Genomic DNA, 5552 nt, shown 5'->3' on the forward strand with positions numbered 1-5552 from the left:
GACTTTTTTTTGGTGGGTAGGCTATTAATTGTTGCCTCAATTTCAGAGCCTGCTATTGGTCTATTCAGGGATTCAACTTCTTCCTGGTTTAGTCTTGGGAGAGTGTAAGTGTCCAGGAAATTATCCATTTCTTCTAGATTTTCTAGTTGATTTGCGTAGATGCGTTTATAGTATTCTCTGATGGTTGTTTGTATTTCTGTGTGGTCGGTGGTGATATCCCCTTTATCATTTTTTATTGCTGCTTCTTCCTTAAGGAAGTCTAATAACATATCTTCCTAGCTCAACTTTTTTCTCTGGCTCTCCAACGTAGAATATTTAATTCTAAATTAGTTCTCTACAGAAATCTACCTCTGTATTCAACTTCTTCCTGCCAGACAAAACTTGGAGTGTTGGGAACTGAACTGTCATTACTACTCTACTTGCTTTCTTTCCATGTCTTCCTTTTCCCTTCATCTCTTGACCTATTTCTGCACATCATTCAGGTTTTGCTTTTATTATCAATGTTGCTGGTATACTTTCTATTATCCTCATAGAATGTTCCCCTAGCATTGCAGTCTTTCCTTTATAAAATCTTTTCACACAATTTTATGACTTTTTTTTTATTCTATCATTCCAAATAGAATATAAAGTGTATGGGAGGAGAAACTGTGTCTAAATTTGTTTATCTGCAAATTCAGCAGTTACCTCTAGTGTATTTCAATCATTTTATAAAACATTAACAGTAGAGTTACTGAAACTAAAACCTTCATTATTCAATACATAAGACAGTATAAGATATTTTCCAAGGGAAGGAAATGTTTTTGAGAGAATGTCTGAATTTCTGGTACCTTGGAAAACCAAGATTCAAAGACATGTTTGCTAAATTGTAGAAATATAGACTGGGTGTTCCTGGGAAAGCTGTTCCCAATGTTAAGATTACTTGATTCTAGAACTCACATAATTGTTTACATTTACACCTGTTATTTTTACAATAGATTTGTTAGGACTTAATAAAAACAGGTAATTATTATAAAACTCAAATTATACTATTATTATTAGAGGCTTTTGAGTATCAGAAAGAGACACTATATTATTTACCAGTGAAAGAATCCTTTAATATGAAAGATATATTTTCATTTTCAATAAGGAGACCGAGGTACGCAAGGGAAAACAATTTCCTCGGTGTTACACGGACAGAAGAGCTACAAATATGTGTGTCCCTCATGAATATATATCTTTCTTTATCAGAAAAAATTAGGGAGCAGTCTGCTGAATTTTTATATATGAAAATAACTGTATAGTAAAGTGTTTATCTAATTGCTCACAGACATCCCTGTTGCTTCAATTCATAGTTGTATAACTTTCTTTTTTTTTTTGGGATTACAGGCTTGAGCCACCGCGCCCGGCCAGTTGTATAACTTTCTAGAGTGTCCTGTGTGAGTGATGGCCACAGGGTTCTAACCGATCTTGTAATATCAGCCTTTCCATGATGTTTGTAAAATAATCATTTTGTCTTTTTATTTCATCATTTCAGCTACAAAACACAATTTTCTGAATTTATATTTATATCAACTTGTCTTCAAAGGCATAGAGAAAGTTAGGACTTTATACTCTCAATTAAAAACATGCATAGTTCTTCATTATAAAACTGATTCCACTTCTTCTCATTAAATGCTTGAAACCAGAAGTCAAAATAAATTACCTACATATTTTGTGTTCTCTGTATATGTCACATTTGGTTACCTAATTCTCGCAGAACAATAGACATGTGGAAAGGAGGGAATTGCAGTCCTCAACTATACTTCTCCAATACCTAACCAGAAAAGAAGCAGAAACTCCAAACAAAGGATGATTTAAGTAGCTCAGCCAGCACCTCAGCACAGGGAGCAATGGCATGTGCAGGAAGTACATCAAATAATGACTTTTGTAGTTTTTTTCATAAGTTTTTTGTTCAAAACCAAACTTTTACAAACATTTTCATAACAATCAGCATGCTAAAGCGAACTAAATATGGCCTGAGAAGGACTTCGTACTTTTATATTTGAGTCCTTGTGGATGAACTGCAACCTACCTTAGTAGGTAGACAAAACTGAAAACCTCACTTAAGAGTATGTGCCTGTAACAATAACTGAGTCTTGGCCAATCTCAGTGGCCATATTTCAATCATTCATACACTATTGAGTTTTCAAACTGTGTTCAAATAAGGCAAACGCCAACCTGTAACCAATCCAGTGTTGTGTACCTAACTTTCTATTTCTGTACATCATTTCCCTTTTTTTTTTTTTTTTGTCTATAAATCTTCTTCCACCACGTGGCTGTGCTGGAGTGTCTGTCAATCTGCTGTGATTTTAGGGGCTGCCCGATTCGCGAAATCATTCATTGCTCAGTTAAACTTCTTTAAATGTAATTTGGCTGAAGTTTTTAGTTTAGCAAATGATGTCAGAAGCAGAATCTGAAGTGGAGCTTCTAGCGACCCCCAAGAGCTCTTAGTGAACAAGCAAAGTACTTGCAGGACCCGCTTGTGTCCGTTGATCTCCAGAGTGACTGCGGATTGTGGCTAAGCTCTCAGATTTCCAAACTCCACAGATTTGTGTTTAGAGGTCTCCGAGTTCCTTTAAACAAAGTTCTGATCCAAACTGGGTTTGGAAGTTGTGACAAAAACTGGGCTGCGTTCAGAAATGGATTTGATCTGGGAATTAACTGGCTTGGATACAGTTAGAAGCCTCTTATATCTGACTGGGGCAGAAAGGAACCGGTTAAGCAGTTATATGACAGGGGTTATAAAATTTGGCTTTAGAAAATTTACAGGGATTTTTGTGTTCTACCCTTTGTTTTATTTTCTTGCATGCTTAGGTAGGAAGAAAATCACTGGCTAAGTTAATCAAGAGAACGTGAGAGTAAAGCCAATATTTTAGGTGAAAATGGGATCCTTAATTTCTGGAAAACTGAGTTCCTTCTGGCTTATACATTAGGCCTGGGAGGCAGCAAAGTTTTACATAAATGACAAAATCTTACTAAAGATAACTAACTGGCAAGGGAAGTGCCTTGAACTTGGGCACCTCCCCTTTCTGCAGTTCTTTTATTTTCTTCTCCTTCTGTAACTGACGCTCTTTGTCTCGAGAATCAAAGGAGAAAGGGCATATTTCCACAGTTCTTGCCTCTGGGATTTGGGGCTTAAAAGGCATCCCATAATGTGGCACAGGTTGAGCTTTTATCAAGTCTGGTTCGTCCTCTTCCTCATCTTCTTTGGGGGGGCATTCGAATTCTGTTCTTCAATGCAAAGGCTGGTGACTTGGGGAAGGTGATTGGAAGTACCTCTTTTCAGGAACACCCACAACATCTTCCAAAATCTTAGTAGGGCAAGGTCTGGAATGAAATTCAAAGTGTTCATCCTCTGATTTCTTCTTTGATTCTCACTCCTGGATTCTTTTCTCAATTTCCAAATCAAAGCCAATAGGCTCAGTGGGTGGTTTCACAGGTGGTTTCTTGGGCAAGATGGGCCCACCTTCAAGTATTCTGGGATCAAGTTCACGTGCATTGAATTTGTATTGTTGCAGTTTCTCGAACTCCTCAGCCTCCAACTCTGCTGCACTTTTGCAGGTCACAGGCCGTGCACGGTGTTTGGTTTGCAGTACAGGAGTCTGTGGGTCTCTGCAAATCTTGGTCACAGAAGATTTGGAGGGTAACAGGTTAGTATCATCCTTCTTGCTCCTCGAATGATATCTGTTAGGGGTTCGTTTATGGAAGTCTTCAACCTGCTGTGCAAGGGGCACATATGTAGAAACTGTTTCATCATATGTTCTTTTCTTTTCTTGGAACAGGTTGAAAGGCTTAACAATGGTACATCCCTTAGTCACTTGGGCAGGTGATGAAGGATGCTTTCGTAGTTCAGATGTAAAGTTCACTTCCTTATACTCCTCCTGGTTCTTAGGATATTGTTTGATTTGCTCATCTGTGCGGAAGTGGAAGTCAACTGATTTGGTGACCTGGCTCACTGATTTCTTCACAGGTTGCCCTATTCCAGCCAGAGCAAGTTTCTTGAATTCTTCATTCTTTTTCTGCATTTTCACCACCTCTTGCTGCATTTTCATACTCTTCTCCAGCTCTTGCTCCTCAGTACTTTTTAGAACCTTCTGCTTTATGGGTGGCATACAAGGCACAGTGTGTCTACCCTTGGCTTTCTCTGGGGAAGGTTCATTCTTTTCAGAAGTATCTTGAGCACTGCCTTCTTCCTCTGGCTTCTTTTTGTTGTTAGAAACTTTCATTTTCTTAGAGGGTAGAATTTCATCGATGATTATAGGAGTGGCACATCTCTTGGCTTTCATTTCATTAATCTGCCAGAGAAGAAGGTAAAGAATGTGACCCATATTGAACAGTTCTGCTTGGAGACTGACAGAAGAGGTGCTCTGAAGGCACAAACTTGGAAGCACCAGCTGGAAGAAGAACTGAGTCAGCAGAAAGAAGCAGCTTGCTTCAAGGCTCGTCCAAACACCGTCATCTCTCAGGAGCCCTTTGTTCCCAAAAAAGAGAAGAAATCAATTGCTGAGGGCCTTTCTGGTTCTCTAGTTCAGGAACCTTTTCAGTTGGCTACTGAGAAGAGACCCAAGGAGCTGCAGGAGCTGGAGAAGAGAATGGCTGAGGTAGAAGCCCAGAAAGCCCAGCAGTTGGAGGAGGCCAGACAACAGGAGGAAGAGCAGAAAAAGGAGGAGCTGGCCAGGCTACGGAGAGAACTGGTGCATAAGGCAAATCCAATACGCAAGTACCAGGGTCTGGAGATAAAGTCAAGTGACCAGCCTCTGACTGTGCCTGTATCTCCCAAATTCTCCACTCGATTCCATTGCTGAACTCAGCTGTGAGCTGCGGACACCGCCTGACAATGGGACCTGCTCTTAATGTCAAACCTGAGACCGTCTTGCTTTGTTACTGGGCATGGAGAGAACCCATTTCTCCAGACTTTTAGCTACCCATGCCTGAGAAAGCATACCTGACAACTGTGGACTCCAGTTTTGTTGAGAATTGTTTCCTTATATTACTAAGGCTAATGAGACATAACTCATGTATGTTTCGATTAGACTCCATGTAGTTACTTCCTTTAAACCATCAGCTGGCCCTTTATATGGGTCTTCACTCTGATTAGAATTTAGTCTCTGTGTCAGCACAGCGTAATCTCTATTGCTATTGTCCCTTACCACTCTCCCCCTCCCCCTACTTTTTTTTGTTGTTGTTGTTTAATTTTAACCAGAAAATAAAGATAGTCAAATCCTAAGATAGGGATTAAGTCATGGTTTAGATGAGGAACAATCAATACATCAGATTCTGTCCTCTTCCCTGCATACAGTGAAGTTATAGTTAAGGATCCCTTTGCTGTGAGGGTAGAAAACCTCACCAACTGCACCAGTGAGGAAGAAGACTGCATGGACTCATGGGGAGCCTCACAGCAGCCATGCAGCAGGCTCTGGGTGGGGCTGCCGTTAAGGCATGTTCTCTTCTTATTGGTGCTGATAAGAACAGGGAACAGTACAGTGTGAATTTTAAGACCTGGCCTGGAATAAATGTTTTGTCTTTCCCTCCCT

General features: G+C 39.9%; 1 pseudogene across 1 annotated transcript; it reads right to left on the reverse strand.

Annotated features, from left to right (window-relative positions):
• Nucleotides 1-2993: 2993 nt before the first annotated feature.
• Nucleotides 2994-4416, reverse strand: LOC108536923 (targeting protein for Xklp2 pseudogene; annotated as a pseudogene). The gene has a single exon (XR_001887665.1). The product of XR_001887665.1 is annotated as a targeting protein for Xklp2 pseudogene (transcript).
• Nucleotides 4417-5552: the final 1136 nt, after the last annotated feature.

The sequence above is a fragment of the Rhinopithecus bieti genome, unplaced genomic scaffold (assembly GCF_001698545.2).
Source record: "Rhinopithecus bieti isolate Rb0 unplaced genomic scaffold, ASM169854v2 scaffold_14002, whole genome shotgun sequence".
Lineage (NCBI taxonomy): Eukaryota > Metazoa > Chordata > Mammalia > Primates > Cercopithecidae > Rhinopithecus > Rhinopithecus bieti.